The 27,051-nt window shown below is 36.3% G+C and overlaps 1 protein-coding gene and 1 pseudogene across 7 annotated transcripts in view; both read right to left on the bottom strand.

Moving 5' to 3' along the window:
* Nucleotides 1-27,051, bottom strand: part of SH3D19 (SH3 domain containing 19) — a 207,350-nt gene that overhangs the window by 100,067 nt on the left and 80,232 nt on the right. The gene's annotated exons all lie outside the window — the stretch shown is intronic.
* Nucleotides 2,611-10,770, bottom strand: LOC141546216 (large ribosomal subunit protein uL1 pseudogene; annotated as a pseudogene).

Genomic DNA, 27,051 nt, shown 5'->3' on the forward strand with positions numbered 1-27,051 from the left:
TACTATATACAAAATAAATGGGAGAAAGTCAAGAGGGAAGGCATTGATATGGGAAACATTAGGGATACAAAAAAAGGTTAATGATGATCCCTGCTCCCATACTGTGTGTGTATATGTATATGTGTATATATCTATATATATTTTAAAATTCATAAATAAAGGAAATATTAAACTGGAAGTCTATATATAGAAACACACATATACATTTATACAGAAAGAGAGAAGAGAAAGGGAGAGACACAGAAAGAGAGAGTGCTATATGCAAAATAAATGGGAGATAATCAATAGAGGGTAGGCACTGATATGTGAAAAAGCAGCATGTTACTGAACATATTCTCTGAATTGTTACTGTCATGTCAATATCTTGGGGATTTATGATTTCATTAGTCCCCCAAAGCATGACGTAGGAGTTACAGGATGGTTTGAGCCTCAGAGAAGTTCTGTTCAGAGACACACTGCTCGCTGGCTCCATAATGCAGAATGCTGGATCTGGAGTCAGGAAGATTTCATCTCTCTGAGTTCAAATCCATTCTTAGATACTTATAAGCTATATGGCCCTGGCCACTTAACTTTGTTGGACTCAATCTGCTCATCTGTAAAATGGGCAAACCACTCCAGTATCTTTATCAAGAAAACCCCAAATCAGGTGACAAAAACTCGTATATAACTAAACATAACAAATATCTATCAGAGCTGGGGTCTGAACACAATTACTTCTAGCTTTGTCTCTAGTCCTTCATCCATGAAGCTATACTATGTCTTGTGCACTGTTCTTACGTGAGATAAATGTAAAAGTCTGTAAGATGTAACCTAATGAAAACACACATGCAGATGGAACATTTAGAATCCTCCTTAACCGGCACTGCAGAACTTAAATGTCAATTCTCATTCTGTGCACATTCGAATTGCAATAACTGCCTTGGGAGAGATCAAACAGGTCATTCTGAAGGTCCTGGTATTCCTAGAGAGGCATTTTGAGAACTAGCTTAACATGACAGTTGAGTCTTAATTAAGGGTGCTGGACTTTATTTATCACTTTTGAGTGTACTATGACCCAGGACCTATTAATTTCTTCTGTAGCCACTGACTCTCATCCTGAAAATGTGTGAGCTTTGCTAATGCCAGGCTTAGTGTGAGACTCTCAGATGGGCCTCTGTTCAAGAATCTGTGCAAATGGTGGCTATAAACAGAACAGCCTTTCATTTCAGGAATATTAAAGATACCATTTTCATTGCTTTCAGGTACTCCCTCAAAACCCTAACACAATGCACTCGCCTTATGTATAGGGCAAGGTGAGGGATATTCCAGTCATTCCCAATTTGTTCAATCAATGGCAGACATTCTGTTGTGCAACCCAATGACGTCAACAAGAAACTCAGGTCAATAATTTCTCAGGGAAGTTTTGAACTACATCTTTGGTCACTTTCCCAGAAGGGATATAAGGGTGGTTGGTTGAACAAGACTAGGAAGAAGAAGGCTGCTGTTGTTCCTGCTGCTGTCAATGATGATGTGACAAAAACGTGAGCTGTTGTTGTGGCCCACTAAATGTGATAGATCCTCTCTGGCCACACCCTAGTAATAAGGAGGGCAATCTGAAAAGCACTGGTTGGTTTGGTGCAGAAGACAGAGAAGTGGTTTGAAATCCTTGCTCTCCACTAATACCTCTTGTGCCTTTGTGCAAACCTCTCCATTTACCTGGGGCTCAGTTTCCTCAGTAAAATGAGATTAAACTACATCAGGTATTTGTAAACCTTTTTTTGTGTTTGTAGATTTCTTTGATAACTTGGAGAAGCCTGTGAACTCATCAGTATAATTTTTTTAAAAATTCATAAGTAAAGAAAATGTTAAACTTCAGCTGGAAGTCAATGAAAATAAAAATGTAATTTTTTTTCCTGCCCAACTTTATGCACTTAAGGTTAAGAACCCCAGAACTAGATGATCTCTCACACATTTCTTCCAGATCTAAATTCTATGAAAATCAGTGATCACTACAGGAAACAATGAAAAAGAAGAAATAAGTGAAGTAGGACCACCAGCAACCACTGCTTCTGCCAGAATGGTGGGAAGACCAATGAAAGGTGAGTTAGAAACTGAACATCTGGTAGATGTCAAGACCAAGATGGACAGAAGTCAGCAAGGATACAAACACCAAACACTCTTCCTCCAAAACTCCTTTTACGAAATCCTAGCTGAAATTAAGTATGAATAGGCAGATAGGTGACTTGGAGGCTGGATGGAGTGTTAGACTCAAGAGTCAAGAAGACCCAAGTTCAAAGCTCACCTTGAATGGTAATACACTGGGTCAAATCCCTTATTCTCTCTAACCTCAGTTTCCTTATCTGTAAAGAGGAGATAATTTAGCATCTATTTTACAAAGATCAAATACATATACATATACAAATATATATGATATACACATACAAAATAATTATATATAATAGTTATATACATATATACACAAACACACACAGTGCTTTGTCAGCTTTAAAGTGCTACAGAGATGATAGCTGCTACTATAAACTTTACTGTTACCCAGACTTATAGCCAATCTTTTTTCTAAGAAGCTTTAAAGAGAAAGCATGGGGAGGCTCTGGAGTAAATGGAGTGTTTTTTATGAACTCTGGAGTGAACTGGGTATTTAGTTGACTAATTTTATTTTTTTAATTAAGTGATGAGTATAATAGTAATATCTTTCATGAAGTCTTTTTCTTATTATGGGAGAAAAAAATGATTTTATATATATAGTTAAATAACTGTGGGCAGGGCAAGTTAATGAGACATCAGAAGGGTTTATGATTGTCTGAGAATAATTTGGGGATTGCGAATTGATGAATAAACTTAGTTCAGAGCTTCCAGGTAGTCTATTCACAAATGTTTTCAAGGTAAGTCTGTTTGGAAGGAACCCATTCTTCATTTAAGATCCAAGCACACTCAGGGTGGATCATTCTGGGACAGAGAAAGCATACTGAACTTGGGTCCCTAGACTTGGTCTTAATCCATTTAGTAGCAATGAAATCACTTTACTTTTATGGCCTCAGCTTCCTTGTCTCTACAACGAATAGGATTGTCCCTTTTTGCTCTAGCTGTGAAGTCATGATCTAAATATGAGCTCCTGTCTCTGAGGATCAAAGGTTCAGCAAGATCTGGAAGCTCATACTCATTTTGTCTGTACCAGGCAGTTCTCTTTTATACAGATTTTTGTTTACCATATATTTCCATATTTCCATAGGCAACTCTTTTTTTTCCCCATTAGTATCTTCTGCATTTATTAACTCCTTAGCAGCTTTTGCCATTGATGAATTAGCACCATGATTCAATACAGATGCTGGGCTTTGACCATAATGCTCTTGTACAATGCCCTCACATTTTGCCAGTTTTTCTTTAGTTGAGAAAACAGAACTCGACAGCCAGGTGGATGTTACAGATGAGCTCATCTTCTGTTCATCTACATGAAGCCAACGGACCCTGACAGACACAGCATCTTCTTAAACTGGAACCTGATAATAGATTTCACCTCATCTACTTTTGTCACCATATATATTCTCATGGTGGCTGAGCAGAGTTGGGAACCTGCCAGCTTTGTTCAGATCAGGGCTCAGTATTTGAGGGATTTGCTTGATGAAGGAATTAGAAGCCAAAAATGCACCATACTTTTTTGGCTAGTTTCTTAACCAGCTTCTTCAGGATGTTGCTATCTATGTAGGTGGATCTCTAACACTTGACCCCATCATAATGCCATTGGTCTCTTGGGACACACAGAGAAAACTTAGGCTGGAATGTGGATTTAAGCCTGATAGAGCCAGAGAAACATTTATCTTTAGGGGAAAATCATAGTTTCAGACTGAACTAAAGCTTCAGGTTCTGAGAACTTCTTGTGTTTATGCAATATTCCACACATGGCCTTTCCCACTGCTTCATATCACAAGACACTTTATTGCTCATGATTCCTTACTGATCACAAGCTGGGAAAGAATATGTCTTTCCCCCCACCTATAACTAAAGTCCTAAAAAAATGCACAGGTGCACTAGACTATGTGGCAGCAAAGTAGACAATAAAGACAGCTGTAAAACAATTTAAAGATTGCAAAGCATTTAAAATGCATAACTTAATATTTGAGCTCCACAATAATTCTTCTGGGATAAGTATTATAGGTATTGTTATCCCCGTCTTACAAATAAGGGAATTGAGACTCAGAGATTATGAAACAGCTTTAAATATCAGAGGAAGTTCTGAACTCAGGTCTCCCTGACTCTGTGTAGTATAACATGCTACCTCTCTGAAGGGAAAGATGGAGTGGGTAGTGGAATTGGGAACTAATTCAATTCAATTTAAATATTTATTTAAGTGTCTCTTGTGTGTAAGGCATTGTAAGATTCAGAAGAAGAAAGGAGAAAGTTAATCACGAATGTATGTGACAAATTTTTGAACTCTAGGGAACCAAGATAGTCAGAAGGTATCTCATTAGAGATTAGACGACAGCAAAATTTACAGTGAAGTGTAAAGGAAATCCTCTTTGCCATAAGGATAAAGATATAGGTCTCTGGAAGCCTTACTTGGCTAGGCCCAGGATATAAACAAACCTTTGCTGGATTAATAATGGATTATTCCCAGTATTCATGAGAATGTTAGATTTATTTCTTTTTTTGTAAAGGATTATGGATGTTTAGGAAAAATAAAATATCATGATCAGCCAATATTTCTTACATACTTATTGTGTGTGTATGTAAGAAACGGTGTTAGAAGCTAAAGATCTAAAGAGGTAAAAGATATGGTCCCTGACCTCGAAGAACTTAGCATCTAATAAGACATGCTCACCATAAAAAATGAATAACGATACAAAGTAAAGATAATAGCTAGCATTTTATAAATTGATAAAGAGTTTTACAAAAAACATCTCATTTTAGCCTTACAACCTTTTGGGAAGGTACTGTTATTATCCCTATTGGTAGATGAAGAAACTGAGTTAGAGAAAGGTTTAATAGCGTATTTTTCAAACTCTAAATCCAGCACTATCTACAGAGCCATCTACTGTCTCTACCATGTACTGAGCACTCAATGCTTATGGAATAGAAAGGAAAGAAGTTAGGGAAGTCTGCTTGGAAGGGGATACTAAGAGGGGAGAGAGAGGAAGATAATTACAAACATAGGCTCAGAGTGGAAAATAAATGAGAAATTTGTGGGTAAGAATGAGTATCCTAGTTTAGTGAACTCAAAGAACTTCTGTAGAAGATTAGCAGGAGACTAATTTGGAATGCCAGCTTAAGGAGGCTGATCTTTATCCCACCAATAAGGGAAAAGCACAGGAATGGGCATCAGGGCTTAGTTTGAATTGTCTTAAAATCTGCCAACAGAATTTTATAAAGTAAAATACAGCTCATTTACAGGTCTTTACAACTGTAACATGCAGTTCTAAAATAATTTCTTAGATGTCATATAAGGGGATTATGGAAGGACACAAATATGCAGTGAATCATAACAAAGTACAAGGGAGTAAACAGCTCTCCAAAGCTAAAAAATGTTCATTCACCCAGTAAACATTTCAATATATCCCCAATTATTCATGAACAGCATGCTAATTTAAATTTTATTAAATGGAATGTACCTAAAGTTGAAATAAGATAGACAAAAGTCAAACAGAGCTGAGATTTGAACTCACTTTCTCTAGCCCCTAATCCAATGTTCTTTCCTCTAGTTTCAGAATAGGAAAGTAACCTAGAGTGCCAAAATCTGTATCTTCTTAGAGTTCAAACTACTCTCCTCTTACCCTCACTGCCCGCCTGAAGTAGCCTGAATTAATGTTTGTTGAATGAATGAATAAATAAATGATCAATGTAACCAGTAATACCATAGTTAGTCATACTGAAGGAATAATACATCCCAAGGAAAAGTTCAACTTTCCCCCACTAAAATATAAATTCCTTGATGACAACAACTTGTTTTTCATCTTCCTATTTTTAGTGCTTGGATGCTCTCGGAAAAACCTGGAAAGTCCTCCATGAACTCAAGCAAAGTGAAATGTGCCGTATGCAAAGTAATAAATAGCAATGTTGCAAGATGATCAACTGTGAATGATTTTGCTATTCTCAGCAATACAATGATCTTAGACTGCACTGAAGGACTTATGATGAAAAATGCTATCTATGCCCAAGAGAAAAAAACTGATTGTGTCTGAATACAGATTGATTTTTTAAAAACTTTATTTTTCTTAAGGATTTTTTGGGGGGTGGGGGGAAGATTTTTTTCTTTTACAGGAAGTGTTAAGTGTCTGAGACAAGATTTGAACTCCTGTCCTCCTGAATTCAGGGCTGGTGCTCTGTCCACTGTGCCACCTAGCTGCTTACAGCACAACTTTTAAGGAAAATTTTTGCATGACTTCACATATACCTTCCTAATGGTGGAGGGGTGAGAATCTGGAACTCAAAGTTTTAAAAATAAATGTAAAAACTGTTTTACACATGACAGGTAAAATAAAATAATTTAAATATCATATTTTAGTGCAACTTGAAACATTTAATAAATGTTTGCTGAAGTCAACCAAGCAGAAATAAACAAAGGTTAAATAATCTAGATGAAAAGATCTATCTTCATACAGTAGAGGAAGGACAGCTTTTGCTTGAGTGAGACAACAACAATCTGGGGAAGGTTTCTAAATAAGTGATAATTACAAGAGAACTATATTAGAAAAGAGTGGACCTGAAGTACCCACTAGAAGTGAACAATTAGCATAGTAGAATATACACTACCTGAGGACAAGATAGGCTTCAATTTTTTGTCTTTACAATCCTAATGTCTTGATAGGTCACATTAGGTGACTTCTAAATGCTTATTAAATTGAATTGAATGGGGATTCCTGTGGGAGTAGAACTCAGATGAGCCCCTCATTCATTTTACTAAACAAAATTAAGAGGTTAAGATTTTACCCTCTTTTGAAAGACAAAAAAAAAAAAAAAAAAAGTTTAATTGTCTTGATCTTAATATCCTATAGGTATAATGATCAACTTTTGTAACTTCAGAGAATTTTAATCAAAAGCAAAGGTATTAGTTTCCCATTAGGGCTTTCCAATTCCAATTCCAATGGAATAATGTTGCTCACATTATTTTTTCCAATTCCATTTGGTGAAGCAGAATAAAATTTGTTCCATATGCTTTATGGAATTGTTGCAATTTCTCTCCCCCCCCCCCCCCCATTATGATCTTTTTTGTCTCTAAGCTGTTTCTGAGCATATCTAATCTGTCTTTGCAAGTGACAAGAGTGCAGAAAGCACTAAGAAAATATGGTATCATGGAGATAATATTGAAAGGCTAGTTTTGAATCACTGCTTGTCTACTGAATACTTGGGTAACCTCAGACAAATTATTCAACCTTTCTTAGCAGAAGTCCTGGCATGAAAAAAGTCAGGCTTGCTGACTTGTTTGGGCCTCCATTTTTTCATCTGTCAAATGAAGAAATTGAACTAATTGACCTCTTAAGTCTTCTTCCAGCTCACTATTTCAGACCATGTCTCCACTTTTGTCCCTAAAACAAAACAAAACAACAACTCTTTGGAAGACCAGATGATCCATTTATGTTGCTATTGGTTCATCCTTATTGATGTCATGTCCCTATAACTTGGCAAATTTTCTCAATGACTTAGACATCTTTTATCCTCTACCTCTCTTTTCCATGTCATATCATCCTTAGTCACTTCAATATTCTTGTTGATAATCTTTTTAATGACTTAACTATATAATTTCTCAACCTTAACTCTAACACTTCTCTTTATCAAGTATGCATAACACTGGACTTTAACAGTTCCCTTCAAGTGTCCTTTTCTGGTTTTCCTCACAGAGAGTAGTTAATAATTTCCTTCTTCAAGTCTTCCTGATTCCATACCTACTGGTCTATTCACTTAGCTGCATATCAGTTCCTAGAACTATCTTAACTCCAAGATCTAAACTTGTAAATTCTACTCTTAAACTCTATCACATTGACACTAAATCAATTCTGCCTTTATCATAACCTTTGATCCTTAATTCTCCCAGTCTATCTTCACAACTCTACAGAAACTTCTCTATCAAAGATTACCAATTATCTCCTAATAGCCAAATTCAATGGTCTTTTCCCCCCAGTATTCACCTTCCTTGACCTCTCTGCAGCATCTGACACTCTCGACTACACAATCCTATTAGGTTCTGACTTCTCCTGTGGCTTCAGAAATTGCTCTCTCCTGATTCTCTTTATTCCTCTATTCCCTTCACTGCCCTCCATCCCACCCCAACACACACACCTTTTCTATCTCAATTGCAGCTTCTCAAGCCTCTATTTTCATGGTTATTTTTAGACCATACCGCCTCTACTCCAGCCGTTTTTCTTACCCTCGTTCCATCAGAAACACCTAGAACCTGCCTCTGGAACTGTGGGTTCCAATAAACGAGTTTTTGTTTTATCTTGGATGGAACCAGAATCATTTTTAGCCCATACCTTCCTCCTCTCTTTTTCTGCTATTCAGTAATTTTAAAATCATGTCTAATTCTTCTTGACCCTATTTGGAGTTTTCTTGGCAAATATACTGGAGTGGTTTGGCATTTCCTTTACCAGGTCATTTTATAGATGAGAAACTGAGTCAAGCAGGGTTAAGTTACTTGCTCAGATTCATACAGCAAGTAAGTATCTGAGGCTGGACGTGAATTTGAAAAGATGAGTTTTCCTGACTCCATTTACTTTATCACATAGCTGCCTTCCTCCTTTCTAGTTGTCTTTCTCTCATTGGAATGTAAGCATCTTGAGAGCAGGCACTGTTTCTTATTACTTTACTACCCTAGCACTTATACAGTGTCTGGCACTTTTAAGTGTTAAATAATAATCTTTCATTCATTCATTCATTCATCAGTTCATATTAGGACACTCATTGTTATAGTTGAGTTTTCCCTCTCTAATCATCTCTTCAATTTAATCAGGTCTGAGTTCTAAAGGACTGACCAAACATCAAGAGATTTGAGTTCAAATCCCAGGACTGATCCTTGATAGCTAGGTGAGGATCACAAAGTCACAACCTCTTTGATTTCCTCACCCATAGGATGGGGATAATGAGACCAGTAGTACCTACCTCATAGTAGATATTCAGGAGAATGATTATTAATCTGAGACCTGCCAGTTATGATTGACCATGTGATTGAGCAAGCTGCTTGCCTCTGTGGGCCTTAGTTTCCTCAAATGTAAACTGGTAGTAAATAAGACTTGCTTGGCAGATGCTAAAAACTTCTAGGATTGCTGTAAGAATGAAAGGAGGTATGCATAGGAAAATGCCCTGGAAATAGTAAAGTACTATATTTATGTACTGTTATAGTGGCTATGCAGTCCAGCCATCAATATCACACCAGAGGATCTTGAAGGTGGAAAGGAGAGTAGTGGTTTGAGAGACATTTCTAAAAAAGATTCAATAAATGGCCCATAGTAATGAATAGTGGATGAATAAGGTAGGAATGATGGCAACGAAAGAATCAATAAGGTCTAAAAGTTTTGAGCAGAGGTCAAAGGAGAACTGACAAAGTATAGGACAATCAGAATTAAAATGCGATCCATGAATGTTTATTGTTATTGTCAAGATGAAATTATGACCACTTGCAGAGCATTGGGAGAAAGTCTTACTTGCAAAAGAACACAATAAAAAGAGCCTGAAGAGGAAAGTCCACCAGAATTATAATGAAAAATATCCACATGGCTACTAACAATCCTAACTCTAGCATGCCAATTTCATCATTTGCAAAAAGATGGGCTTAGCCCATAATCACTAGACAATTGCTAAGGTCTTCTCTATCAGCTCTAAAATCCCATATTTAAAAAAAAAAAATCCTGTATTTATGCTGCCAATTTTGACAGTGAATTTTTTTATGAATAAATAAATAAAATGACTTTCCCAGGGGGAAAATGAGGTCAGACTTTGAAAATGAGTTACATTTACTCCATCCAAATCTTAATAACTCTTTGTTTAGTTGGAATTTTATGCAGAAATAAAAATAAACTCATCTATGACCAGTTTAAATAAGCGGCAATTAATTACCAAGGGATTCTGAGAAGTTGTCTCTTTTTACTCCAGATCCTAATGAGAAGAATATTCACTATGAGGTGGAAAGGGAGGGGGGAGAGAAAGAGATTGGATTGAAGGACACGAGGAACAGTGATTTAAGAATTCTATCACTTCTAGGATTTATTCATAAACCATAGTGTGTCAGAGAGTGTGTTTGGGAATTCATGAAGTTGGCTGTAATTTTTGTTGTTTTAAGAGTCTCTCTCTCCCTCTCTCCGTCCCTCCCTGCCTCCCCCCCCTCTCTATTTTTCTCTTTCTCTCTCTTTCCTTTTATTGTTGGTGGAAGACAAGCAATAAAAGGTTCCATTACTCACTAAGGCAGTGGCCCAGTGTCAGTCCTCATGAGAGGAGACATAAATCCTGGTTCTCGCAGAATAGATTCTGCAGAGGAGACTTGGTTTGCACATAAATGCTTTATATGCTGCACTGTCCTATTTCCTTAATATATTCATGGCACCCAAACTTAGAAATACATTTCAGAATCAGGAATACAACAGAGGACGAGCCTAAGGCCAATGGAGATGCAAACATAAGTTATTTCCATTTCTAAATTCGATTATTGTTATTACTCCTTTAAACCATTCCCAAATTATCTTGTGAAGCAGGGACTATTAGAACAGCATTATCAAGTTATTGAGCAAAGATGGAGGCCTAGAAGAACATATATGTCAGGGCAAGAGCCAGTTGCTGACCTTGATGCATGTTAACCAAGCCTGCTTAGAATCCCTGACTGAATTCCAACCCCTTCATTTTACAGAGAAATAAACTGAAGGCTGTTAGTTCACTCAAAGTCCAGCAATTTCAGAATCTGAACCCAGGTCTTAGCTCCCAGTTTAGTGATCCTTCTTCCTTTTCACCTTGACCAGAAAGCTCAAAATCCTAGATCATCAAACTGAGCTTCAAAACAACTTAAAGGCATTGCCTTAAGAGGAATCTTCATTCTCCATGGAGATATATAATATACAGAGACAAAACAAGGACCTGCCATTTAGGGCTTGGAGCCTAGGATTGGATAACTTAATAAAAGTGAGGATTTAAGCAAGAGCGGATAAGGAGTCCAGATTTGGCTGAAAAACACTATAAGTCTAGAAAGCTACAACGAAGTAACAGTGAAGGATCACATCTATAACAAGGAGTCAAAAATAATTTCCCATAACTATGCCCCTAATTCATCAAGTCATAGATAGATGGAGCACTTCTAAGGTATTTACTATGTGTGTGCCAGGCACTGTGCAGGGTAAACTAAAACAAGCAAACAAAACATTCCCTACCCTCAAGGAGATTAGAGAAAAGTAAAGGAATATGTTGTTGTTTTTTGTCCTTCGTACCCAAAGACAATGTCATGACATGTAAGTGAACTGGATTGAAGTGAGAGAGGGCTGTGCAAGTTCACTTGCTTCACTTTTTCCTCCAGATGTAGATCAGGACCACTGGAAGACTATAGAAAGCATGTGAAGGAAAAATGGCCTGGACCATTCAAAACATGGTGGTTCAGAGAGATGGTCACCAATCAGGGCTGAGGATTACAAGGTAGATGTTTATCTACGTCAAATAATGATAGAAGTGTCCTGTGACCGAGCTATTTTCTCAGGACCCAACTTGGGAACTCTTTACTGTTTACAACTTTATCTGGTTGTATTTAGAATTATTAACACAAAAAAGGGTTTCATGTCTGATTCTTAGAAAAGTCAGCACTGTTTGAACATTAAGAATTCTTTTTTTGAACAGATAAACATATATATAGATATATAACAGATAAACAGATTATATTTTAAATATCAAAAGTTATTAAATAAGGATTACTCTGCTTAAAAAACAAAAACAAAAACAAAGTCAAGACAAACTGTTATGACAAACACCAGATAAGGCCTGTGCCAAAAAAATTATGTCTATGTTTTGGTCCAGAAGCAATTTAGCTCTGACCAAGATAAAAGAACCACACAGTGCTTTTCGTGGTGAATATTTGACTTGAAGAGTATCCTTTGGAGCAGATATCAAATAACAGTAGGTTGCATGCAGTCCGTAATGTAACCAAGTTATATTTAATGTTAATAAATTATTACTATATTTACTATATAATGCATTTAATATAAAACATACCCAGATTATATTTAATACCAGATTAAAATATAATTAGAAAATACTTTAGGAAACCTTCATCACAAAGCCAAGTATTACAAGAGAGAAGTCCAGTTAGTCTGCACTGCATCTTTTCCCCCCCAATTCAAAGCAATCATTTAGTTCTTCTGAATTAATTAGCATTGTGAACATACAAAGACACACGCACAAAATAAGCAGTAGTTCTCTGCCCTCAAGGAACATACATTCTATTGAATGCTCAGGCTCCAATGAAATTCTAGGGATTTATTACTATGCACAAAATTGTGATTTTTTTTTCCCCTTTGTTCTGTTTCCACTCTTCCCCAATGAAAAAAATTAAAGATTTTTTTAAAAATCAGTTATTTTTCAATACATCCCACTGGATCCTCCACTTATAACAAAAGAAAATATAGTCAAGGTAAAACAATTAACTAAGCCATCATATCTGTCAGCTTATGCAACATTCCAATCTTGTACATCCTCACCTCTCTATCAACAAGGAGGATGATGTACTGAATGATTAGATAGCTCCCCTAGAACTAGTATAGAAGTCTATAACTAGATCAGAAGTGATAAATAGTTCAAAAAATCAGGGTCATTCATCCAAAGTTGATTTTCTCGTTTATTATCTAGAGAGATCACTAATTGGACAGCAACAAGGAAGGCCCCAAAGCCAAAAATTGTAGTCTGAGGTTTAGAGCAATTTTTTGGTTTTATAAACCTTTGGAAAAGATTTTAATGGAGGGATTCAGTTCCAAAAGCAGATAGAAACTGTCTAGTGTTGTTATTTGATTCCATGAAAAAAAATAACATTATAGGGAGGATCAATAACACAAGATGATTTGTATCTAGGTTCAAAAGAAATAAAGGTAGTGGACCTGGACTGAACATATATGTGTATGGGGGTTGGGGACATACAGCCAAGAGGCATATTGACTGTCAAGTGTAAGGCAGTCTAGAATTTCAAATTTGTTGTGGAGACAGCAAATATATTGCCCTAGATAGGGCCTTTCTTTTCTGGAGAGAATCCATCCCAAGCAAATTTACACAGCTGTGGGGTGAAATGGAAAGAAGCAAAATGGTCTAGAGGTCAGAAAAACCTAGATTTGAATCCAAGAATTTTATCTTCCATTACAACAAGAAAGGCATAGCATTCAGATTGAGGGATGTGGTCATACTATTGTACGGCCCTACGAGAGTACATCTGGAGCCTTGCATGCAGTTCTGGGCAGAATTTTGATAAGATGGAGCATGTGCAAAGGAAGGTGAGTAGGAGGACAGAACTGGAGATAATGATACATGAAGATCAAAAGAAAGAACTGGGAATATTTAACTGGAAGAAGAGAAGGCATACAGGGGTGTGTATGAGGGAGAGAAGAGAATTATCTTCAAGGATTAGGGTCTTTGTGATTTCTAGGCATATAGATTTTGGCTTCATCTAAAGAAAAATGTCCTACCAATTAAAGCTGTCCAAAAGGGAACTTTGCTGCAGCAAGCATCAATAGGTTCTTTATCTCTAGAGGGTCTTTAAAATAGTCTGGTTGGGGATGCTGTTAATGTCTGTTTCCATACAAGACTAGATTACTCTGAGATGCTAAGATTCTGTGAGCATAAGTCTTATAGTTGTAATGCCAAATGGTTGTAACATATTTGTGATGCAATTGAAACATGACATTGGTGCTAGGGTGTCTCAGCTATGGAATAGCTACTTAAGGGGAAAAGGTTTGTCCAGATTAATATTCTTTGAGAAAACTTGTAAGGTACTCTTGTCACTACTTTGTCACAGGTAATATACTCACTTCTGAAAAATGTTGTTAAAAAGTCAAGTCCTACTTTGGCTTTGCCACTGTATAATTTCTGGCTAGTCGCTCCCTGGACTTCAGTTCCACTGTAAAATGTAGAAGTTGGGCTTGAATTCTTAGCCCTTCCAGCATGAGATCTTATGTTCGGATTCCTAGAATGCTCCTTAGCTAGAGTGAATCCATAATCTAAAGATGATTTGAGATACCACAGTTGCCAATAAATGATTTGTTCCCCTTCTCTCCATGAGCTCATAACCTTTCTATAATAATCTGTGATAGCCTTCTAAATAATCTCCATTTCCAGTTTCTAGTTCTTTTGCTTTTATAGTACATGTTGCTATTTCTTCCTACGGTCTTATCTCCTTGGGGACACATGTCTAGCAATAGGATCTCCGAGTATGGTAGGGTAGTTACTTTTCCAACATAATTCCAAGTTTTTTCCAGAATAGATACTTCAATTCACAGCTGTATCAATTGGGTATTGGTGTATTCTTGCAATACTTCTAGTGATAAGTATTCTCAATTCCAATTCTCTTTGCCAAATGTTGGATATAAAGTAAAAATTCAGAGTTGTTTTCAGTTGCACTTCTCTTATTCTTAGTGATGTAAAGCAATCTTTCAAACCGTGGCTAATAGTTGATAATTAATTTATTTGACAATTCTTTGTTCATAGCCTTTGACCATTTAATTGTTGGGAAATGATTCTTGGTCTTATATGTGTGTATGCTAATTCCTTATATATAATTTTATCATATGAAATGGTTTGCTGAATAGAAGTGTTAGGTTCATATTTGGAAATTAATGTAATGTCAAAAATAAGGCACTGATTAAAAACATAAAGAAAAGAAGTAAATGACCAAGGAAAAAAGAATGTAAGTTTCTTGAAGGCAAGGATTGTGTAATTTTAAAAAATCTTTATATTCTTCCTGACATAGTCTTTACAATGTCTGTTGAATGCTGAATGAATAGCATTTAACCAGCCAGGACTTAGACACCTACAACTGTGCTTAATAATATTCTTTGATTAGAGCAACAAACAGTAGTCTCTAAAAAGAACAGAAGCTTTAAGCCAGAATTTCTCAAATGAATTTGGCTATGGAACACTTGGAACATCACAATTTCATTCTTTGTACTTCTATCCCCAGTGCCCAGCATAGTGCTAAGCACATGTTGGCATTTATTAAATATTTGTTGACTGACTGATTGATGAACCCCATAAGTTTTGTTTTATCAAGGTAGGATAGCCTAGGAGCATGGAATATCCTGCTGGATGAAGAAGGAAGATTAGAGAAATTCTGGCCTCAAATAAAAATAGGCAGTCAATTTTCATACTGGGAAAGGCTATGACACCAAATAAGTATTTATGGTTCATACATAATTTCATCGTTAATATTTTACAAGATGGAGAGGGAAATATGATCAACATCAACCATATTTTATGGAAAGGGCTATTCCAATATCCTGGCATATGCAAGTTTAGGAAATATTGTTCTAAATAAGGAGAGAAAATGAATGAAATTAAAACAAATAAAAACCAAGTTGCTTTGAGAGTAGCATCGTAAAACTGGTTGCCAGATCACCCTAGAGAATTCCAGAGTATTGGAAGGAACACAGGATGATTTAAAAAAAAAAAAAAAAAAAAAAGCCTACACTGGCTGGAGTGCCCTCTAGCCAAGTTTCACAAGCTTGGTAAGGGGCCAAGAACTAGTACTTCTTGATGTTCTGAAAACAAGAGTGATCTTCCACTTCATCTTGGGAAGATGGAATAGACATAATTTGTACCTCTGCCCCAAACTTAACTGTGTGCTTGGGAATGGGGATATCATCATTAACAAATGCAAAGCAGCCCCTAAATGGGAAGGTTGTGATATCATAGGCTATGGCAGCCCAAACTTTTCAATTACCCAAATGATCCATCCTATCAATGCTTCCTCCATACTCCTGCCTTGTAGGAGTAGGTGATAAAGCCACATTCTTTCAAACCATTGCATGACAATGTAACTTATATCCTCCATAGGAGCCCATCCAATGTTAATAGTCCTTTCAGAGCTCCTATTCCAAGGTAATTCTTTGAAAACGCCTATATATACATTTTAATTTTTCACCTCATTTACAGTGTTATAGATGCCAAAGCAGCTGTAATGTTTCTCTTAATGCTCAGAAAACATAATGCCAAAATGTAATTACATACCAGCTATAGTTTATAGAGGCAGAGGCCTCAAAACATATGGATGGGGAAAGGCTCCAGAATTACAGTAAACCAAGCCCAGCAGAGCGTGGCATTTTAATAGACATATTTCAAATAGAGAAAAGCATAAACAATTTATATTTTTCACTTCAAGTTCATTCTTTTGAGTAGAATGCTATTGGGAGTTAGATTTTATAAACAAAAATCTACAACATCTTTATTAGGGTCAACAGAATAGCACTTGAAAGGAGGTGAAACATGGATAAAGTCACAAGAGTAACCATGAGCTTTATCAACATAAATATTTACTGAGTACTGCTTGCCTGCTGGGCACACTGAACTGGCAGTTAATATGTATCCTGCTCATTAAGTCTCCATGTCTCTTTATCTGTGGGAATAGATATTAGTATGATGATATGAAAAAGACATCTCAGAACATTATATTGTGGGAGTACAAACTGTGGAGATGCTTTGTACTCCATGATTCCTAGAGGGCTCCTCAAAACTCCAGAAACTAAACTGGCACATGAAAACATATTTTTTACATATACACACTTTATACATATGTTATACATACATTATATTATACACATATATATTTATACACAGATATACCTATAGATAGCTATATATATGTATATATGGATATGCCTATATCCATACATATACATACATATACTTGTGTGTGTGTTCATGCATGAGGAATACAGACAGAGAAGCCTCTATGTGCACTGAAATATTTATAGCACCACTTTTCATGGTAGCAAAGAACAGAAAACAGAGTATATGTTTGTTGGCTGAAAAATGGCTAAAAGCAACTGTGGTATACAAAGTGATGGAATATTACTGTGCTACAAGAAATGAGGAGTATGATGAATACAGAGAAACACAAAAAATACACATAAAACTACAACAACAGAAATGTAAAGAATAACCATTACAAAATGAAAAGTGCAAAATCATAAAGAGATATATGAGAACACACTTTCCCCCGCTCTTTTGTAGAAGTGAAGATAGAAGGGAAAGGGGTTCACGTGAAACATTGCATATCTGACCAGATTTGTTTTTTAATGTATTGATCAGTTTTGATTTTTCTTTCTCCTTTTTTAAAACAAATTATTTGTTATATGGGATAACTCTCTGAAAGAGACAAAAGAGAGAGATATAGAGATAAATTTAGGCAATGAGAAAAACAAAAACTGAAGAGTAATTAAAGGTGTGATAGAAGAAAAGTTATGATATTTTATATGCCAAAATTAATTCAGACGTCAGTAGTTACAAAGCAAGTTTGTCTGGTTGTCCTATGTTAAGTTTTTAATAAAACATTTATTTTTTTCAAAAGAAAAACAAATTAATTCTTATAAAGTATCAGGACTTGGAAAGAATGGATGGATCAATGGAGAAAAACATATATTAAGGATAGATCTTGCCTTTAAGGAGTTTATATTCTGATAGGTACGTACAATATCATTGAATCAACAAGTATAACTAAAAGAGAATATTCTTATGTCCCTCTCTAGGTGAAGGAGGGTCTTAACATGGTGTATACCTAATAACCTTGGAGACAAATATATTAATAACTACAAAGATAACATGTTATTCAATTGCCATACCTCTTTGTTTTCTTTAGAAAAATGTGTAAAGTAGTGAGCCAGGAGAACAACTTATACAGAAACAACATTATGAAGAAATACTTGACAATTCTTAGCAATGCAATGACCAATCACAGTTCCAAAGGACTAATAATGAGAAATGCTGCCAACTTCATGACACAGAGGGGATGGACCCAGTGCAGAAAGAGACACACTTTTTTGGATGTGGCCAACGTGAGGATTCGTTTTGCTTGACTATGCACATTTGTAATAAAGGATTTGGTTTTGTTTCTTTTTTCCCCCATTGGAGAGGATATGGGAAGGAAAGGAAAAAATGCTTAATTTAAAAATAATTTCTAAAAGTAGAAGAGGGGAAGGAATAAGAATTTATATACTGCCTATTGTGTGGTAAGTACTACACTAAATACTTTTTTAAAATATTGCTTCATTTGGAAACAATATAAACAAAACCAAAAAGAACATGTGTGTAAGAAAAACTGATTAAAAGAAAACCTGTGAAAGAACAGTCTCTTAGATTAAATGTTGAGAAGAGACACAATATTTCGAGAACTAGAGAGAATTGCCACTCACATAAATTTTCTGAGAGAATCTATTAATGGGAAGAACAGTAATGAGATAATGATTGGCTTCATTATAGTCAATCATCTCATTTGCACATGATTGACTTTAGAATTCGGAAGCTTATAACTGATAAAATTATAAATGAAACAACTACTGGAACTATGGGTAGATTATAAAAAGATTGTGGAGTTCACAAGTGACAGAAAAAGAAGGACTTCTTGAGTTTTGCCTCTTTTATATGATAAAGAACGATGAGTCAGTGACCCCTGGGGATCTGATCTGAACTATTAGAGGGATAAGGAAATCAACAGGAGAAGCTAGAAGATGGGATAGCTGGAGAAGCAAGAGAATGAAGTGAGCACAGAAGGAATCATAAAAAGTTATGTGTAAAGGTAGCTAGATGGCATAATTAATCAAGTACTGGCCCTGGAGTCGGGAGTATTTGACTTCAAATCTAGCCTCGGACACTTACTAGTTGAGTGAGCCTGGGCTAGTAACTTAACCCCAGTTGGGAATAGCAGACAGAGAGGACTCTGAATTAAGAGAACTGATTTTTTTGGCTGGAAACTTGTTTATTTATTGCTCTGGTGGTTGGCTGGGGAAAGACTGTTCTTGCAATTTTTACCTTATTTAAAAAATAATTTCTTTATAAGAACTGATGGTAAAAAAAAGTTAATAGTATCATATCATGATCTTGTGTAAATGAGAAACACATTGATGGGGGATCAGTAATTACAACTGCAACATGCACCAATGTTACCCCTAAGATCCTCAGAATAGAGAAAAATTGAGTTGTAGCATAGTTATGACCCCCTTTGGGAAGAGAATGCTGGTTGGGATGAGGAATGCTTTGCCATATCAGGCTCCAACAGCAACAATCAACAGTAAGAAGCCTTCTTTCTTGCAAGAATTTAGCTATTCTGTTTATTTTCAGACAACTGTGAACCCAATCTAAAAGTCATTTATTAAGCACCAAATAGGTTGCATACCACAAAGCACAGATCTTATTAGAAAAGTTTTTTTATAATAGACTGATTACTTTGCCTCACAGCAAATCATAGCCAGAAAACTTAAGAGAAACTAATAATTTAACCAACCAATATAGAAAGAGACCTCTTTATTTAATCTCGTCCTGTTATCATTCTTTTTCTCTTATCTTTTTCTTCTCTTTCATCTGTTTTCTCTATTTTTTTATTTTCTCCCCTTTCTATTTTCTCTCTCTTCTTCCTATTTTTACATTCCTTTGCTTTTCTGTATTTTCATTTTTTCCTCTCTGTTCCCTCACTTTTGTCTTTCCCTCCAATAATAGGAGTAATATCTTACCTCAGACACTTACTAGTTGAGTGAGCCTGGGCTAGTAACTTAACCCCAGTTGGGAATAGCAGACAGAGAAGACTCTGAATTAAGAGAACTGATTTTTAAATTAATTAATTAAATGAATTAATTTAATTTTAATTTTGAATTAAGAGAACTGTTCCCTCGCTTCTGTCTTTCCCTCCAATAATAGGAGTAATATCTTACCTCCCCAATGCAGATAAGTTTTCCCTTACAAAGTAATGAAACTGTTCTTGAAATTGGAATGACTCAGGGAACTAAAGTATTCATCTATTGACATCACTTCCTGGTTATATCAATTCAAAACAATTTAAGGTCTCTGCCTGTATTCTAATGATTGCCTGCATTTCATGGTGCAATTCAAGAGAAAAAAAAATGTTCTGTTCCAGCTCAATTCACTGGTGTTCTTAATGCCTATCCTTGTTCAAAATCCTTTCCCTCCCATCAGTAAGTAAATTTCCTTTTGTTAAACACTGAAATATTTATGAGTTTCTTTTTTCATTCTAATATTGAACTGAAATATAGCTAAGTAAATTTCCTTTTATTAAATCTAAAATATCTATCTTTCTTTTTTTATTCTAATATTGAACTGAAATATCAGGGGATTGGCTTGTGTTAGAGGTAGTAGAGGTAGCCAAGAATTCTTTCCTTCCTGATTTTCCTGCTCTGTGTGTGTGTGTGTGTGTGTGTGTGTGTGTGTGTGTGTGTGTGTATGTAAGATGAGTCAGGATATACTGAAACTCTTTAAAGTATCCATATTCCCCAGCCACATGTAAGAGGATACTTTAAAGCAACAATAACAATTATACAAAGCAATAACAATGTTTTCTAGGTTGGACCTTTCGAAGATAACCTGTATTTAACACTAAATCTTTTCTGAAGATACAAAGTGAAGCAAACAGTCAAGGAAAAATGACTACAACAATGTAAATGAAAATCACAAAAGGAAAGGAAAAGGAATGTTGCAAAATTACAAAGAATAAGTTTGAAGGTTGCCCACTATCACCATTACTATTCAATATTGTATTAGAAAGGCTAGCCTCGGCAATAAGAGCCGAGAAAGAGATTCAAGGAATTAGAGTAGGTAATGAGGAAATCAAACTATCACTCTTTACAGATTACATGATGGTATACTTAGAGAACCCCAAAGACTCTGCTAAAAAGCTATAATAATTCAGAACTTTAGCAAAGTTGCCGGATACAAAATAAATCCACATAAATCCTCAGCATTTTTATACATTACCAACACAATCCAATAGCAAGAGATACAAAGAGAAATTCCATTCAAAACAACTATCGATAGTATAAAATATTTGGGAATTTATCTACCAAAGGAAAGTCAGGAATTATATGAGCAAAATTACAAAACATTTGCCACAAAAATAAAGTCAGATTTAAATAATTGGAAAGACATTCAGTGCTCTTGGATAGGCCGAGCGAATATAATAAAGATGACAATACTCCCTAAACTAATCTATTTATTTAGTGCTATACCAATCGACTCCCAAGAAACTATTTTAATGACCTAGAAAAATAACAAAATTCATATGGAAGAACAAAAGATCAAGAATTTCAAGGGAATTAATGAAAAAAAAAATCAAATGAAGGTGGCCTAGCTGCACCTGATCTAAAACTATATTATAAAGCAGCAGTCACCAAAACCATTTGCTATTGGCTAAGAAATAGATTAGTTGATCAATGGAACAGGTTAGGTTCACAGGAAAAAATAGTGAATAACTATAGCAATCTAGTGTTTGACAAACCCAAAGATCCCAACTTTGGGGATAATAATTCATTATTTGACAAAACTGCGGGGAAAACTGGAAATTAGTATGGCAGAAATTAGGCATGGACCCATACTTAACACCACATACCAAGATAAGATCAAAATGGGTGCATGATTTAGGCATAAAGAACAAAATCATAAATAAATTAGAGGAACATAGGATGGTTTACCTCTCAGACTTGTGGAGGAGGAAGGAATTTGTGACCAAAGAAGAACTAGAGATCATTATTGATCACAAAATAGAAGATTTTGATTACATCAAATTAAAAAGCTTTTGTACAAACAAAACTAATGCAAACAAGATTAGAAGGGAAGTAACAAATTGGGAAAATATTTTTACAGTTAAAGGTTCTGATAAAGGCCTCATCTCCAAAATATATAGAGAACTGACTCTTGATTTATAAGAAATCAAGCCATTCTCCAATTGATAAGTGGTCAAAGGATATGAACAGACAATTTTCAGATGATGAAACTGAAACTATTTCCACTCATATGAAAGTGTTCCAAATCAGTATTGATCAGAGAAATGCAAATTAAGACAACTCTGAGATACCAATACACACCTGTCAGATTGGCTAACATGACAGGAACAAATAACTATGAATGTTGGAGGGGCTGTGGGAAAACGGGGACACTGATACATTGTTGGTGGACTTGTGAAAGGATCCAACCATTCTGGAGAGCAATCTGGAATTATGCCCAAAAAGTTATCAAACTGTGCATACCCTTTGATCCAGCAGTGCTACTACTGGGCTTATATCCCAAGGAAATACTAAAGAAGGGAAAGGGAACTGTATGTGCCAAAATGTTTGTGGCAGCTCTTTTTGTAGTGGCAAGAAACTGAAAAATGAATGGATGCCCATCAACTGGAGAATGGCTGAATAAATTATGGTATATGAATGTTATGGAATATTATTGTTCTGTAAGAAATGACCAGCAGGATTAATACAGAGAGGCTTGGAGAGACTTACATCAACTGATGCTGAGTTAAATGAGCAGAACCAGGAGATCACTATACATTTCAACAACAATACTGTATGAAGTTATATTCTGATGGAAGTGGATATCTTCAACAAAGAGAAGATCTAATTCAGTTCCAATTGATCAATGATGGACAGAATCAGCTACACCCAGAGAAGGAACACTGGGAAATGAGTGTAAACTGTTTGCATTTTTGGTTTTTTTCCCCAGGTTATTTTTACCTTCTGAATCCAATTCTTCCTGTGCAACAAAAAATTCAGTTTTGCACACATATATTGTATCTAGAATATACTATAACATATTTAACATGTATGGACTGCCTGCCATCTAGGGGAGGGGGTGGAGGGAAGGAGGGGAAAATTCGGAACAGAAGTTGAGTACAGGGAATAATGTAAAAAATTACCTATGTATATGTACTGTCAAAATAAAAAGTTATAATTATAAAATCAATTAAAAAAAAAAAAGAATAAGTTTGGCCCTAAAGATAATATTGATGGGGGTTTAACCCTGAAACTGTGTCCCCTTTAATCTGTAAAAGAAGGGAGATTCGAGGTTTCAGGCTTTCCCATGGATAAAGTATACCTTTCCCAGACTAGCCCTTCCCAAGTTAAGTGGTTTCATTCAATCAGAAATCTTGGTTAAATCACCCTCCACTGAAACTGGGATTTTTGGGGGGTGGCGGAGCCCCTTCAGGGAGTTCCCAGACTCTAGGAAGAAGCCTTCAAACTCCCAGTTAAGTGATTTTATTCAACTGGAGATCTCAGTCTGATGCTCCTTTATTGATTAGCCCAGACAGCCCAGCCCCAGGCCAACATTTGCCCAAGTAACCAGGGGTCTATTAACACACCTTTGCCAAATTCCTGATTAGGAATTTTGCCCCATAAGAAAGCCTCCTTCTTCGTGAACAATAAACTTCTCTTTTCTGGCACTCAGACTTTTTTGGGTTTGCAAATCCTTTCGAATTGGATCTGCCCTGGAGCAGAGGGGATTCCCCACCCCAATTCTTGCACCTCTTCACTACCAATTGCATTGCATCAATATGAGAAGTCCACAGGTATGGGATACTGCAAATAATGTCACATTTTTTTTTTTCCATGTAGTGATTGATGTTGTTAAATTTGTTTTCATCCTCTTTTTTGTGTTAAAAAAAAGGACTCTTTTGTTATAAATGATAGCTCTGGGAGAGGTTGAAGGAAGGAAAGATACGAGGGAGAAAAATCAAGGCAATTAAACAAAAAAGATCAATAAAATTAATTTTAAAAGCTTTTCCAAAATTTGACCCAAACTGTGTTCTTTTGTCCTTGACCAGTCCTGAAAGGAAGACATTAATCTCTGTGTACACGCTCTACCCTTGCTTGAGGAAAAGAAACAAAATACGATTTAAATATCTTTTCATTTATCTTTTCTTCTTCTTCCTCTATTGGCTCAGCAACAACAAACTAGTTCGGGCTTGTCCCTGAATTCAGAGGCAAACTTGCCTGGCAGTACAGTACCTCACTGTGCAGTGTGAAAGTGGCAGGGGCAGGGGGTGGAGTGGGGAAGAGTAGGATAAAGCCACCCTCACCACATCCTGTCTCAGCCTCCAGACCTTGTTCTTCCACTACAGAATTGTGAGTGATGGATCCCTGGTCTTCCTCCACTTACATCTTCATTGTAAGGAGTGATGTCCTTGTAGTCTAGATGTGGCCTAGAGGTATCAATCTGAATTATATCACCTGGCCAGTAGTCCAGCAAGGAGATGCACAATGACAGGAAGAATTTGCACCTTGGCTTTTTAAACATCCTAGTGATATAAACTGTATCCCCCTGATCTTGGGGTGGGGGTGGATCTGGATTAGAGAAACCATAAAATCTCAACCCCTCCTGACCTCTGGGAGGGGCCCCACCCTCCCGTTCCTAAGGGAAACTCCCATGGGGATCTCCACCTACAATTCAATTGGAGATCTTGGCCTGGAGCATAATCACCACCCTTTATTGAGTTGAAAATTAGTCCTTCAAATCGCTCCCTAGCTTTGGGCCACAAAAACCCAATATAATCAAAGGCTGAAACTCAAACCTTAGCTAAAGATCCTAACAGGATTAGGCCTGTTGTTTCTTCTCAGTGTAAATCCATCTTTGCTAAAAACATACCTTTGCTACCTACCTTTGGAACTAGCCCTCTGGGAAGTTATTTCTCAGTGTAACAAACCCATTTTTTGCTACAAACTTAGCCAGTATTCGGGATTGCAGAATAACCTGCAGCACCAGCCCTGGGGATCTCTCTTTTCTCACACCTCAACACTAGGATTGTAAACTACTCAGCTCTGAATTACCAACCTGTAACCATCTTCATCCCAGGCATTTCCTTTCCTTCCTCCCTCCCTCCATCTTTCCTTCCTTCTTTCCTTTTTTTCCCGTCTTTTCCTTCCTTCCTTATTTTTATCCCTTCTTTCTTTCCTTTCCTACCTTTTACTTCAGGAATTGCAATCAGATCAATCCCGTTAATTCTTCTAGGAAGTGTCAAATGTTCCATTTTAAATTCCAGGGATTTCTCAGACCAAAATATCCTTCCCAGGCCCTACCTCTCAGTGTATACAGTCTCCTCTATTCAACAGCAAGCTCCTGGATGGCAGGAAATGTTTTATATTTGTATTTGTATCCTCAAGGCTATGCAAATAAACTCTTGCAGGTTACTCACCACTCATAGTCTCCTAATATCCCCTTTTAAGCACTCATTTTCAGTCTCCAGCACTGACTCCAAGTAACTAGTTAAAGGATATGCTTCTCTAAAGTCCTTAAAGCCTCCCACCCCCCTTTTCCATTCACTTGACAATCTCACTCACTCTTATGGTATCAACACTTTTCTCTGTTCAAATAATGCCTAAATTTGTGACTCAGACCTGAAAGATCCAAATGGACCTCCCTTCTCTAGACCTGAGTCTTGAGAATATATTTCTACAGAGATGTCCCAATAGCTCTTCAAACTCAACAAATCCAAATCGCAGGGGCTTATTCTACTTTGTTACAGCTCCAATGGATAGGCAGTTCAATAAGGAAGTATATAGAGAGCATTGGGCCTGTCATTGGGAAGATCTGATTACAAGTGTGACCTCACTGACAACCTATATAATCCTAGCCAAGTCACTCAACTTCAAAATTCTTCTACAGTAAAATGGGGATCTGTAGCATCTGTTCCACAGAATTGTTGTGAGGATTAAATGAGTGATTTGTAAAAGGGTTTAGTACAGTTACTGGAATATAGTAATATTGTTTTTGCTCTTGTTCAGTAGTTTTTTTCTGACTTTATTTGAGGTTTTCTTGGCAGACATATTGGTTTGCTATTTCATTCTCCAGCTCATTTTACAGATGAGGAAATCGAGGCAAACGGTGAAGTGATTTGTCCGGGGTCACCCCAGCTACTAAGTGTCTGAGGCTGGATCTGAACTCATGTACCTGAGTCTTCCTGACCCCAGGCCTGGTGCTCTATTTACTGTACCTGCTAGTGGTTCTGACATATAGTAGGTACTTAACAAATGCTAGTGTAGAGAAGAGTTATCACAACACTGAAATTCCAGAATTATACTGGGGTGCCTTAGTAGACCAGAAAATTTATATACCAAAAGAAGCTGTGATTTTAATTCCATGTGTTCTTCATGTATTTGTTGATAATCAGTATTCTCTGGGAGCGTAGTGATAGTCAAAATTTCACAGCATTCATGGTCTAGCTTACTATGTCAATAAATGCACACACACATTCTACATAGAGATATATAGATAGAGATATAGCTTAAATGCAATATAACATTCAATTCAATTCAACAAGCATTTGTTAAATGCTTCCCATGTACTAGGTAAGAGGTAACAGGTATAATGGACTCAGAGAGCCTGCAAAGACAGGAGTTCAAGTACTGGTTCTTATATACTACTTGGATTATCCTCAGCATGTAATTTTACCTTCTTAGCATTGATGCAGTCAATTAAATCTATAATTCAGAGAACAGATGTGAGTATTCATCCCTATACTGATGAAATCACAGGATGAAGAGGAAAAAAACTGTGGCAGGAATTCTGTTATGTACTAGGAACACAAAGTTAAAAGGGAAAACAGTCTCTGCCCTAAAAGTAGGCAATTTCTCCTGGATTTAACCTACAGATGGTGTGTAGATAGTACAGTGGATAGAGTGGCAAGTCTGGCATCAATTTATGAGTTCAAATCCAGTTTCAGACTTATAACTGGGTGGCACTTTTGACTTAGTTTCCTCATCTACAAAATGAGCTGGAGAAGGAAATGGCAAACCACTTGCCAAGAAAACCCTAAATAAGGGTTACAAAGAGGTGGACAGGGCTTTAAAAAAAAAGATGCCCAAGACACAAAAGGATGATGTATGAAGAAAAGATCATAGGAGCAGCATAAACCTTTAAAACCTCAGGCTAAAAACATTTAACCAGACTTAAGTGAACAGAAGAGAATTTTTTGAAATGAAATTTTCAGTGAAATGAGAGGGGAAAATATATTGTAAAAAAGACAACAAACAAGAGAGCTTGAAAATAAATTTCAGTATAGTACCCTGACTCTTTCTGGAGAGTCAGTTATCACTAAATGGAATCCTGAAATGAAAATAAAAATAGCTAACATTG

This window comes from Sminthopsis crassicaudata, chromosome 6 (assembly GCF_048593235.1).
Source record: "Sminthopsis crassicaudata isolate SCR6 chromosome 6, ASM4859323v1, whole genome shotgun sequence".
Classification (NCBI taxonomy): domain Eukaryota; kingdom Metazoa; phylum Chordata; class Mammalia; order Dasyuromorphia; family Dasyuridae; genus Sminthopsis; species Sminthopsis crassicaudata.